The 14,272-nt window shown below is 45.2% G+C and overlaps 1 protein-coding gene across 2 annotated transcripts in view; it reads right to left on the bottom strand.

Moving 5' to 3' along the window:
- Positions 1-14,272, bottom strand: part of KIAA1958 (KIAA1958 ortholog) — a 962,448-nt gene that overhangs the window by 150,216 nt on the left and 797,960 nt on the right. The window lies entirely within an intron of this gene.

Genomic DNA, 14,272 nt, shown 5'->3' with positions numbered 1-14,272 from the left:
TGTACAAGCTAATAGTATCTGATAATCTACCAGTTAGTACTGGACTCGATAGTGTGTTTAGTGGTGACATAGTATGACCCATAGTGCCATTATTATTGCTAAAGGGTATTAAACCCTGGTTCACGGGTCTAACTAATAGCTGTGCTCCTCTGTCTAAAGATATGGGCTCAAATAAAATTATTTGGGGATGCCAAGTGGCCCCACTGCATCTGGATGGTAAATCCAATGCAGTTCACGTTGTGCATGTTTTTTTGTCCTGTCCCCTCCTCTTGGTAGTGGGTGCACTAGTTCTAGCACTACCCATCTCATTTGTGCTATAGTGTGGTGGTTGTCATCAAAGTGTCTGTAAACAGGTGATTTCTCATTTGCCATTCTTATATTGGATTTGTGTTCCGTCCATCTGTCTTTTGCTGTCCGTATTGTCTGTCCTACATAGTACTTCCCGCAAGGGCATCGTAACGCATATATGGCATGTTTGATATTACAGGTTGCAAAATCATGAAGTTTATTCTTTTTACCTGTATTTGGGTGTCTGATGTAATCCCTCTTAATGATGCTCGAACAATGTTGACAATTTAGGCGGGGATATGTGCCTGCTTTCTGTTTCGGAAGTACCCTTTGTATAGATTGTTTATGTCACTCTGCTTTAACGAGAGAATCTTTCAAATTTCTACCACTTTTGTATGCCATCATGGGCAGATTTGGAAATATGCGGTTTAGAGTGGGATCAAGTTTTATGAGAGGTGACTGAAACTACAGATAACGGTGGAAAGCACTCGCTCTGGGGCCTCGTATGCAGTGGTGATTCGACCTATTTGGCAGCAATTTGAGGAGAAATCTGCAATCTGGATTTTGTATTGGTGGAGACCCCAGATGGTACCCATGCGCGGCATGAAAAGAGACGAAACGGAGGGCAGTGGGTGAGACGGCAGGAATCAGCCAGCTTGGGATCCCCATAAATAAACAGCAGGCTGGTGGACCTTCACCGCATATTGATCGGTGTCTGGGCGCGGAATTACCTCACTCTTCTGGCGACTCAGGGGAGGAGTGTAAAGTGGGATGCCCTGCTTTGGACCACTGCAATCCAGCACCTTATGCCTCTGCAGTCAAATGTACTCCAGCTGACGGGCTGCGATTCCGACCAGAATGCATGATCACCGAATACATGAACGTACGTCAGTAGGGGGAGGAATAAACTTTATACCGGGCGGAGAGACAGATTTATATCACTCATACAGACTTCAGCACAAGGCATTAGCTCCATCAGCTGGACCACCAAATCAATGCAGACTGTATGGGAGAAACAAGTTGTGCACCTGGGCCCATCAACCCACTCAAAACAACCAAACATTAAATGGTATGCACATAAACCTGCATTAAAATCAGTGGGGATGCAAGCTGGATGACAAGAAATGCAAGAGGGCGACATATTAGATACTGAGTGCAATAACAGCAGTGTTTACCGCCCTCGAAAATATATGAGAAATTAAGGTGGAAGTGACGTTGTTGCGCCACGACCTGAGAAATTTGTCAGATCAAATATCCACTTCTGAAAATAGACTCATAGAAGCAACACAGGAGATGCACTCTCTCCAAAAACAAGACACCAGCCTACAGGAAAGCATTATAACGTCAGAAAGGAGGGTTAAGGACGTCGAACAGAAACCACGTAGAAGTAATGTCAGGATCATAGGCCTGCCTGAAAATATGGAGGGAAAAAACCCCACTGAATACGAGAACCTTCTATTGCAGGCGATAGGACCGGGCAGTCTTTCCCAAGGATTTGCTGAAATAAGAGTGCATAGAGCCCATACAATAAACCCTCCTCCCACCAAGGCAGACAATAGCCAAGATCCTAAAGTTCAAAGACAGAGAAAGAAACCTGAGATTTACTAGACAAGGTGGGAAAATACAGAGAAGTGGGTCAATTTTGGCGATCTAGCCAGATTAGACAATACAGGTCCAGAAACAAAAGCGCACATTTTAAACGGCAATACTAAGCTGAACCAATAACAATTGAAATATATGTTGATGTTTCCTGCAAGGCTGAAGGCCATATATAACGGAGCAGCACACCTTTTTGAGAGTGGGGAGGAAGTTCTGTGCTGGTTGGAAAGGACTGTCATATGTGCCTCAACAACAGAAGGCACTGAAGGAAAGCTCAATCAACCGCTGGGACCTAATAAGAAAACACATACTACAGACTCATGGAGCAACTGAAAAGACCCCAAAATATTAGACCAAAAGCACACATCATATACCCTTTTAGACACACTATGAAGCGTAAATTACGAATAGCAGATGACTGATATGTGTGTAGACACAACGGTGCCCAACCAACTGAGTGCCATACATTTAGGTTTATTCAACTCGTCTCTATTACACCAAGGGAACCACATACCAGGGAAATCCCATGAACTGAATACAGGACACATGCGCTATGTCCAAAAAAGTTAGGAAATCCATTTTGAAACGCCAACACAGCGTTGCTCACCGTAAACAGCCTGAAGACACTGTGAAGGCATCATGAAGCAAGACACAGACAACAGATTCAAGGTTGAAACCAAATGTATTTATTAAGTCAAATGTCAGGATGGTTTAAGGCCTAACTTGCCCTATATTAAGGTGGGATTTTCCTACCTAAAGAAATATTAAAGATAGTCCGAGTCAGTACGTTCAAATTAAAAGTCTGTGTGTCCAAAACCTATACTTGCCCTCACAACTAAACTATACAATGTGTAAGGATGTCAGTAACAAATGGAAAAGTGTTCCAAAATAAAGTTCTGAGCATCTTCGAGCTCTAAGCTTATTTTCCAGCTGCCCGTCTCTAAGTTCAAAGCAGTTCAAAAAGGCCTTGGGGTTCCTTTCCCCAAGTAAGTAACACAGTTCCAAAAAGGCCATTGGGGCTCCCTTCCCCAAGGTTGCAACACTTTTAGCTTGACAATGTATAATCAGTTTTAAGTCTCTGAATTCTCACAACCAGTTCCTGGTCACCTTGAATAGCCTTCAGATTCAGGTATTGCAAATTGCTATTCTTCCCATTCACTTCAGCAATCTTGGTCACCAATAAAGATTCTTTATCTGGACTTTCCTCGACTTTGCCAGAAAGGGTTTCCTCGGTCTAGGCGCAGTCGATGGACCACACGGTCCACCCATTACAGGTCACGCAACCGATAACCCTAGGTTTCTTGCCTACACAGGTTTTCCTTCACCACACCTGTGCTTCAGCTTGCATTTACTCTGAATTTTTCTTGCTAGTCTTTTGGCTTGCCACAGATTGTTCTTCCAACACCTTGCTTTCATACACTGTTCATCACTTTCTTTTCACTTTATTTATAATGTTGCATTCTTTGCCTTTAAAATGTTAATTACGTGTGTTTCACCTTTATTTCCATTCCATTCATAAGCTTCACACAGCTTTCCTTCAGTTCGGTATTCAATAATATTTGTAAAGAAGTTCTTCAGTTGAAGATTCAGTATGACATGCTTCGCATTTAAATTCCTCACTTTAATGTTCAGCGTTCTATAAAACCTTTTTGGGGGTTTACAGTAACTTGCACATACATTTCCTTTCAACTGGCACCACCATATGCCTCGCCGTAGCCCGCAAGAGCGCCCTGGTATGAGTGATCCCTCTGTTTCACTCACCGGTTGTCGGCGACTCCTCTGGGCAGTCTCCCGCTTTCTTGTCGGCTTTGCGTACACCAATCTGTGACGCCGAAAGCAGTACTTGCTTGCCACAAACTCCATTGTGGGCTGCTGATAGCTCTGCCTCTCTCTCTCAGGTGCTATCGGTGCCCCGCAGAGCTTGCAAGTCCTCTGTGCTCCACAGCTACAGTCTTGGGCACTCTGCAAGGGGATTCCCTCAGTCTTGCTCCTTTTCCGTCAAAGCTTTCTGACAGCAGACGCCGGCGTCCTGGCCTCCAGGCAGGATCCTCAACAGCTTTCTTTGTTGCAGGACGTCAACCCTCTCATGCTCGCTTCTCCCGGCCCTGCATCTCTCCTGCTGGATTCCCCACTCATGCTGTTGGCTGCACCTTTTAAACACCTTTTAAACACCTGTGTCCCCCTAACAGGTTACAGGTGTGAGCCATTGTGTACAATTGCCTGACTATATCGGTGATCCCGGGACATGCCCTACTCTCACAACAGTCCTCAGGCCTCTTCCTCGTCTCAGTACCAGAGTGGTGAAATGACATGTTGGTGTGTACCACTCTTAGCCGCCTCTTATAGTGATATGAATGAGGGGAAATGAAGGGAAGTGATTGACAACATCCTGTAAAGGGAGGAGGGCAATGTTGGCTATCACAAGGAAAAGGGGGATACCATGTCTCGCCTGCAGACATCCTCTCTCCAGACCCCAAGGACCCTCCCACCCAGGTGATCCTCCCTCGCATCTCAATCCCCAGGGTCAGGATCCAAAAGCGATGGCCTTTCCCTGTCCAGCTGAGAAGAGGATCCAAGCGGAGTAGATGTGAGGATACCCTCGGGTTTCTGACAACACCACTTTGGGGGACACCGTCCGAAGCGACAGAAAGGGTAGGACCTGGACCTGTTCCTTTAATGGCTTACGCTATTGAGTTCTGTTCTAGTTTACTGTGTAATTATGCATGTTAGAGAACAATACGAAGGCATGGGCATTATGATAGGATGGGAGCTCTACCTAATATCTCTATACACAGATTACATCTTCCTGTATTTAAACAACCCATAGACAACAAATACATACTAGAGATTTTCAAAAATGTTAGAAACCTGCACATTATTTGGGATAAGTCCTGTATCCAAACCTCAGAGAGAAAAAAACTGAGATGGTGACCAGACACATTTAGATATCTTGGTATTAATATTTACCCCAACATCCGAGACAGCCACAAGACCCTTATAACACTAGAAAAATCACTGGAATTTCGGAATAAACGCCCATCCTTTCTTCTCTAATGTGGAAGGTTGCAATAACCAAATCGATAATATTGCGGTGCTTTCTCTATTATTTCGCTAATATTCCCTTCCTAATTCCACGTAACTTCTTCTGCACTCTGGATGCCAAAGTAAGCAAATTCCTATGGCTTCAGGATAGATGTAAAACAGCTACCGATACTCTCCACATACCCATGAACAGAGGTGGACTGAAAGTCCCAGACTTTGAAAAATTCCTTCCGACTTTGTAGCTGCAGTTTGTAGCCAAGTGGCTATCACATGAGATAACCCTGGGAAACCATACTTTTGAGAAAGACCAATAATCTATCCACACACGATGAAAGAAGCGCTCTGGCTGAAATCACCAGTTACAAAGACCCCAACATTGATCAAAATTTGGCACAAAACTTGCAGCATACAAACTGTGAAAACCCTGCTGCCCAGGTGTCCCAATCGGGGTGGGACTAAAATGTCAAATATGCTATTACAACATATTAAACATTCATGGGAACCGAATAATGTTGACGTTTGGGGAAACCATTTTGCAGGGGGCCGCTTGGTACCGTTTGTAGAGCTCTGAAAAGCTCATAACATACCCCAGGACAATTTCTTTACACATATTACATTAATAAGAGCAGCCATACAATACTGGAAAGATCTTTCAGATTAACCAGATTCAGACAAACTCTTAATGAACACAGGGAAAACACGGTTGACCTCAACAATATACAATACTCAGCTCGAAAAAACCTCACAAACAAAATTAAAGATTAGAAGTCAGTGGGAAGGCAACCTAGGCTATAATCTTGAAGACACTCAGTGGGAAACCATACACAACTACCCAAAACAGGTGTCCAGAAACCAGCAATTTAAACTAATCCAATATAGGCTCCTACAGAGAGTCTATTTGATACCTAAGAAAATGACAAGAATATTTCCCAATAATCCTTAGCAATGTACTTGGTGTTGATTGCAAAGTGCTGACTTGATACACATGTTATATAGCTGGCCGAAAATCTCTTCGTACTGGGGTGAAATCAGATCCAAACTGATCCAATTAGAACTAGACCTATTCCGACATACACCAGACGCATACTTGCTAGGCATTCAGACTAAAAAGATCAAAAAACAGGATTATTCAAACTCTTAAACCTAGCACTGACCTTAGCGATCATACGAATCACCATAACATGGAAAGCCCAACAAAGCCCCAGCATCGTAATGTGGCTCATTGTCTTAGAGAAATGGGGGTATGCAGAGCTTAATATACAAATCAAACATCATACAGGAGATTAAGATGAAGTTGGAGATGAAATTACTAAAACTGAATAGAACAGATGACAAGTCGCCCTGAAAAAATAAACCACCAACTGCGATCGCAACATATTAGATATATCACTAAACGTGCAACTGGCAATGGAAGTTTAAATAGCACTGTTGTTGAGGATGCATTAGCACCTGGTTAGATCTCAACAATAAAAGAGACTGCTATACCCGATTTGAGGAAATCAAAAGTTTTGGTTTTTATTCGTTAGACAGCACATTCGAATTGCTGTTGTTTTCTGATCCTACTAACCTTCTCACTGCTGTTAGCATTCCAACTTATGCAAGACCCATGTCAACAATTAGCGACGTGATTGTTCAATGTATATCTGTATGTTGTACTCAAAACCAAATAAAATGATTTAAAAACATACAAACACCCTTATTATAGAATCCCTTATCATTTGTAGTGTGATCCGCATAGACTATACAGGAGTTTTACTATCCCCAAACTGAAAAATTAAATAAAAGGTATTGAACTTCACTTATGACTCTTGCCTGATCGGTTGAGCCCGTTTCACACTTTTCATAATGACCTATCTTTATGTTCAACTTCACAGACGTTTTTTGATGTCTTGTAATTGTCCATTGCACAACATATGGAGTACAGAAAACAGCTGTTCAATGGGCTGCGGTTGCATGTACACTGACTGTTGGGGCCTTAGAGTAAAACAGTAATGTGGGTTGTTAATTGCGATCAGATGGAGGTTTCACCAAAGTAAAACTCAAACATTGTGCTGGAGCGAACCATCCAGATAAATAAATAACGGTAATACAAACTGTTGGAGTGTACAGACAGTTGCCGTTGTAAAGTAGACCGCCACCCAGACACACACTGGGCCCAGAAATGTTACTTCACCATCATAAGGTACCTTTTTCATTTTTTGTTTAGGTTCTCCTTATGTGAAACTGGCTATGACTCCTTGCCCCTCTGGTAGATGAGCCTGGGCATCATCCAGCATAGCGTAAGAAGCTAACACTTCTATCATCTATGATTTGACAGGGCACCACATTAGAGGAAAGCAATGTTTGTGTATTCAGTTATACTGATGTTTTGCTTCACCGATGTTGGTGGGGTGTGTGGTGCTCACGGTTGCATGGGTGTATGTAGTGAGCATGTAGGGAGGAGAGGTTCCATAAACCTCTATTTGTCATAATGATGTTGCAGGCAATCCATCATAGAGCATTCCCCCAACTTTCCCTGTTCAGTTAGTGCTAACTGCCGTGCTCCTTTGAAATCACATAACTGGGCCACATCTTTTGACTGTGATTCATGTCCTTAATAATTCCTTAGTAATGATACATTTGCCATCATAGATGTACTGTGCTTTTATTGTGTACACGCTGAACTGACAGAAAATCACATGAGTGTTCATATATTTAACCTATCCTGATCAATTGGGCATGACATGCTGTGATAAGATTAAACTCCCTATGCATTAATTCCGATGCCCAATGTGAATTGGGCTGCTCCTTTTCATGGTGCCATGAGGAGATGTGCTAGCAAGGTGATCCCCAACATGCAGCTCGGGAACAACATGTTGCTTGCGGGACAATACATTGTTGTTCGTCAGTTGCTCTGGGCCATGGTAAGGAGGAGCTGAAGCGATGAGACCTATAGCCAGGACAGATTCCTGGACTGCACTAGAATGTTCGCAAATAAGCATGTTGTGGTTCCAGCTGGCTTATTTTTATACATGCAGGATTTGCGTTTGTTGCCACCATGCAAACTATTTTTCGGTAAACGTCCTTACTTATTATAGCAGCGTCATTGTTAAAACCATGTCCTCTTCAGATACTTTGCCCAACTGACAAATGAATGATTAAAATAATTGAACCATGTTTGTGTCCTGGAGAAAAATGTCATATTCTGTTCGTTAGTACAGCTACTAGGAGCATAATGGACAAATAATTGGCATGCATATCCAACTTTCCTTTATTAAATAATTTGCATGCACTGCTTTTTGTACAAGCAAGGTTTGTGTTAGATGCCACCATGCATTATATCCATTGGAAACATTAATTTTAGTGTCACCTACATTTATTATTACATAGTGTCCTGGTGAAAAAATTGTAATTGTTTGATACGCTGCCCATGTGGATAATGGGCAGATACGGTTAATGCATGACACATTTTTCATAATTAATTTGCCCTATATTCAAATACAATTAATTTACTTTTAATTCTTTTAAATTAACAAGCCAATTACTTAATCAAAATACTTAGTTAACACCACCACACCCCTCTACGAAGTGGTAATCAAATGCTCAAAGTTTTGACCAAGATTTGCCGCTAAGTTTTGTATAAAACCCCTTTGGGCAAAGAAAAGAGGCTCTAAATCCTTCAGGAAAGTATTATTTTTATTCCTAGCCACTTTTTCACCAATGTAAAAGGCCCGAGGCGCTTTAAGATACACTATTTACCATTACAGGCCAATCTAATTCTTAGGAGGTAACCTCCAAAGCCCCAGTGAAGTGATCTTCAAAGCCTACCATGTAATTACTCAATCAATATTTATTTAATCATATTTCTCCATTAAGTTAGCAACATTTCGAAACATGTATCATATTTCATGAGCTTCTCATAGAACATGCACAAAATAAAAAAAGCAGCTTTAACATATTCAAACAACCTGTATATAAAACCCGGATCATTAAAATTAATTATATAAAACATAGCTGCCATTTATGTCCACGCTTACGCAAAACAGAGAAACAACACATTAACAGGAAATGAACTCCTACTTTGCAGGCCACTTTGTGCTTCCTCCTGCCCACCATACTTTATCGAGGGGGTGGGTAAATTTAAACATACCATTTCCATCAGACTCCTGCATTCTATGGATCTTCACAGATTTCTCCTTTCCATCTTATATGTGTATGTAAGTCTCTATATAAAGCTAAAGAGGACAGCCTAGGTATATTTTGAGCATCGTCCTCTTTCCCCATCCAACAAGCTCTTGCTTTAAGAGCTATTTTGAGTTGACTAAATGTGCCAAATTTAGTTATATCTCATCCCCTACCCAAATGGGGGTGCCTTACAACCCCCCTACCACAAGTATTTACCTCTACCAGGGGAGGCTGCAATCGCATGTGCACTGAACTTAATTTTATGATTACCAGAAAATCATAGATGTAGTTTTAAAAAATAAGTAATGAATCTTCACTGGCCCAACAACTTCAAACTGAACATCCCCAATTCACCTCATACGGCACTACCATGTGTTTCTGCAGGGAAACCTGCTATTTGACAAAGGAATTTATTTTGCAACCCCTCCATGACATGACCGTTTAAACCACCCTAGATTTCGCTGCCATAAAAATCATGGAACAGACCTTTGCATTATATACCTCCAGGAACTTGCCCAATCAGAATGCCCCAAACTTGAAATAAAAATGTAGAAAGCTCTTTAATCCTTAATGATGACCTTTCAGCTGTCTTCTGAAAATGGTTGCCCCAAGCACCGCTCTTTGAGAAGAGTAGGCTAAGATAAAAATTAAACTGCCCCCTCATCTCTACATTCATTTAAAAACTAACTACAGGGTTTCAAACACCATCATCTTTGTTTTTATCATATTTAATGTCAAACTATAGATCCCAAAATAGTCATTTGTGTTTAGCAGGCCCTGTTAGAGACCTGCCGGGGTTGAGTCCAAAATAGTCGTGTCTTTGTCATAAAGAAGCATGCTATAAAATTTACCCTTCAGAGAGGGTGGATTCACTTTCCTAAGAGAAGTACTAGAATCAACATCTGGTAGGAATACATTGAGTCAGACTGACATGCTTGCTTTTCACCTTTATTGGTCGGTAAAAGCAATGAATAATTCCCATATCTTGTATATCGAACAGATGCGGAGATGTCTGCATATCAAAGCTGGATAAGATTTAATAAACCATTAGGGACCCCAATAAAATGTAAATTACGTCACACTATGTTTCAATCAATCAAATCAAATGTTTTCTCTAAATCTGAAAAAAGACCAAAATAATCTTCCTCTCCATCATGGTACTCAGAGTGAAACAGTGGTCCACCGTACTAAGCCCTCTCCCGAAAACCGTTCGGAGGCCTTCAAGATATTGTTACTCTGAGTCCACTCCTCCAGTCTGAGCAACAAATATTTAGAGAATATCTTCCTAGTAATGTCCAGTGTGTAAATTGGCATATAACCGTGGGGGGCTGGTTGCCCAGAGATTACTTGTCCAAGGAGATGGCATAATGCCTGTCTCGACAACTGAATTAAACATAAAACAATTTGGCGTCCTTTGAAAAAGCTCCTATTGTTTCTCAAAACATTTTTTTTGTCTTTTGGCAATTTTGATATGCCATTTTGAAAACTATAAATCTGACCAGCCATGTACACACCACTGATTAAATTGTGGTTAAATTTTCTTTTCAAGATTCTACATTCTGCATGGAACCATGGGTGGGGCATTAATTTCTATAACCTGGACCTCCTGAACTTGAGGATGCTGCTTGCCAATAGCTCCGTCCCGGATAGTTTCAACCAATGACTCAAACTGATACTTTCCTTTGTGGCCTCTGAACTGTTTAACAGTTTTAAGAGAATATCTTATGGAGATTCCAAGATGGCTGGCGGCTTCGAGTAGTCGTGCCGACGGCGCTCCCCGAAACCCCGGTGACTTGGGCTGCCCACCGCCCGTTCCAGAGCGATTTTGGGGCATCGGATGCTCATCTAGAGGTGTGAGGCGACGGAGTCGAAACGAATTCCGTGGTCAGCCGGTGCTTGGCGGCCGACCGGAGCAACGTCGGAGTCAACTGTGCTGGGGCTGCGACAGATCCCGAAGGGAGCGCAGGCGAGGGAGAGCCGCGGACTCCGGTTACGGGGTCCAAGAAGATCGGAGGAGTGAAGAGACTCTTGATGGGGCCGGCGGAGGGGGTTAGCTGGTAGCCGGTGGTACGGACGAGTGCGCCCGCGGCACTGCGTGGGTGTCCCGGCTGCCCGTCCCCCCTCCCCCTGCTGTACCAGTGTGTGGAGCACCGCGGGCTCCGGGGCTCCTGAGAGGAACCGATCGAGTGGCGGAGTGGCGGGGTTGGGGAGAGGGGAGACGGGGACGTTGGAGGTTGGTGTCTGTGGTCCGGGCGCCCCCCTCATCCCCAAACAAGATACAGAGGGCTGCCTGTAGGCTCCGGAGGGACACCTGAAAGTGGTAGGGGCTGAAGCATAGGAGCCCGACTCGAGTGGAACAACAGGCGGGAGCGGCCCGCCCCCCGGATTGCAGGCAAAGAGCAGTGGCGCCGTGGTCTGCAGCGCTAGCCTGTGGAAATAGGCTTGGAGAAGGAGGCCTGGCGCCGCTGTTCCCGGACCCTGATGGCAGCCAGAGGTGAGAGTGTGAACCCGGTCCCGAGTGGTGGCAGGGACGGGTGAGAAGGCTCTGGGCTCCTGGTCTGGATCGTGGTCCTGAACTCTGAGGAGGCCATGTGGGGAAGAGGCGGTGCTTCAAAGGAGAAAATGCACTGGAGGTAGTGGAGCTCTGTCCCAGAGAAGTGAGGGGGATTCGTGTGCCACCATTTCCCTGCCTCCCCCCGCTGGGGTGAAGCGGGGCTGGTCTCAATACCGACGAGAGTTCTTGAAGGAGGGGTATCCCGCAGTGGTGGGAATTCTGCGCTCAGACCCAGTGAGCACAACGGGGGTTTGGTGCTACTGCTGATCTTGAGGCGCTACCCAACAGGAATATAAGAGACGCTCAGGGGAGTGGCCGCCGTGCGACATGGCCGCAAAACCTAAAGGTAAAGGAGGAAGAGTGGGCCAATGCGCAGGAGACACATTGGGAACGGTTACTGCCATTTGGCCGGCGCACGGCCCGAAGGAGGGCCGGGGACTGCCACAGGAGTCTTCAGCGAGGTCGCACGATATGGAGGACGCGGAGGAACAACCCGGGATGTCTAGACAGGAATTTCTGGGTGAGCTGCACGCCCTGCAGTCGAACTTGGCCAAAACTTTTCAAGACCAGTTTCAGTTGATGCGAGCGGACCTGAATGAAGCCTTAGGGGAAATTAAGCAGGACCTGAGGCAACTGGGTGAAAGGACAGACTCTTTGGAGAAGGCCCTCCAAGAGGTTGAGGAAGAAAACACAGCCCAAAGTGAGGCCATTGAGAGGTTGGATGTGGCAACACGGAATCTGGAAATTCAGATGGAAGATCTGGAAAATCAATCCCGAAGGGTCAATATTAGGGTGAAGGCGCTGCCGGAAACCGTGCTCGATACAGATTTGAGGGCGGTTGTGCAAGGCATATTTGCGGAGCTCCTGAACGAAGAACACCCGGAGAAGGTCGAACTAGACCGAGTACATAGAACTGGCCGAGTGCCTAATGGACAAATGATGAGACCCCGAGATGTTCTGGCAGCGTTTGCCAGATATGCCCAAAAGGAGGCAGTACTTCGAGCAGCTCGGCAGCGGGAGCCTGTTAGGTACAACGGGCATCAAATTGCATTGTTTCAGGACCTAGCGGGTAGTACGCTCACAAAAAGAAGGCAAATGAGCCCGCTTCTGAAAGTGCTAAAAGAGAAGGATATTCGATACAAATGGACATTCCCGTTTGGCCTCTTGTTTGAGTGGGACGGAGCCCAAAAACGCATCACGTCCCTCCAGGAAGGAGCTGACCTTCTCCAATTGGATCTGGAGGGGACCCCCTCGAGCTCGAGTGTGCAGGGGGCCAATACACGCCCCAGGAGGAAGCCCTGGGTATGGTCCACGGTGGGCGAGAAAAGGAGAAGAGGAGGCAGGGAAGGCAAGAAGCTGAGAAAGTCACAGCCGAACGAGGATCAAGATAGCACCCCAACTGCCTCATGAACTTGGTTCGTAGTAAGGGGGAGGTGGGCCCCAAAAAGGAGACTTGAGCTGTTGGGTTGTCGGAGGAGCGACCATTTTGGAAACAGAAAGGGCGGTCATGCCCGAGTTGGGAGGGGGACGAATGCGGGGAGGGGAGGGGAGAGCCTTCCAGGGAGGGTGGGGGCCAAGGGGGGAGGGAGGGACTCGGGGGGGGGGGGAACGAGCCATTCAACAAGGGGTGGGCAAGGTGGACAGGAGGTTATGGTGAGATTCAAGTTATAACTCTGACCTCTTAAGTGGTTAACACATAATGTGAGGGGGCTGAACTCCCCTTTAAAGAGGAAAAAGCTGGAGCAATTTATGAGAAAGGTGAGACCCGATATCATTGGGCTACAAGATTCTACATGCCTCAGGCCCCAGTAAAGCACGAGGGGTAGCGCTAGCCATAAGAAGTTCAGTGGATTTTAGAGTGGAAACTATTATTAGGGACAAGGAAGGAAGGTTTATAGTGGTGAAGGGGAGATATCAGGAGGCCCCTTATACAATTGCAGTGGTGTATGCCCCCAATACGGGCCAGGAACAGTTTATGTTACGGACCTTGAAAGCTTTAGAAGACCAACCGTGGGGGCAGGTAGTGATCTTGGGAGATCTGAATATCGTTTGGGATAGAGAGAGAGATCGGAATGGTACTCGCGTGGGAGGAGGGGGAGCAGTGATGTCAGCGGGATTGAAGGAGAGGTTTAGGGAGCTGGGGCTAAGGGATGTCTGGAGGGAGCTAAATGGAGAGGAGGAGGGTTACACCTTCCTATCTGGGGTCCATGGGTCATAATCTAGAATAGACTACATATGGGTCTCGGCGGATCTAGTGGGAGCTATTCGGGAAGTCGCTATGGGGCCGATTGGGATAGCAGATCATAAGATCGTCTCGGCTGTCTTTGACCTGGGTAGGAGAGTGAGGGGGGTATGGAGCTGGAAATTCCCAAGGGCGGTCCTGAGGAATCCGGTGATACGAGGGGACATCGAAGAGAAAATCCAGGCTTTTTTTGCAGTTAACAGAAAAGAGGACACCGGTGAGGGAGTTAGGTGGGATGCTTTTAAAGCTACTATAAGGGGAGATCTAATTGCGGCAACTGCCTTTCACGCGAAGCAATTGAGGGCTTTGGAGACCCGACTGGAGTCGGTGGTAGAGGCAGCCAGACAGGCAGCGGCCATGGTTCCCTCTCGGGGGGCCATGCG

Source organism: Ambystoma mexicanum, chromosome 6q (assembly GCF_040938575.1).
Source record: "Ambystoma mexicanum isolate Mex_15411 chromosome 6q, UKY_AmexF1_1, whole genome shotgun sequence".
NCBI classification, from domain to species: Eukaryota; Metazoa; Chordata; class Amphibia; order Caudata; family Ambystomatidae; genus Ambystoma; species Ambystoma mexicanum.
The sequence above is the reverse complement of the archived record's forward strand: the minus strand, read 5'-3'. Positions and strand labels throughout refer to the sequence as shown.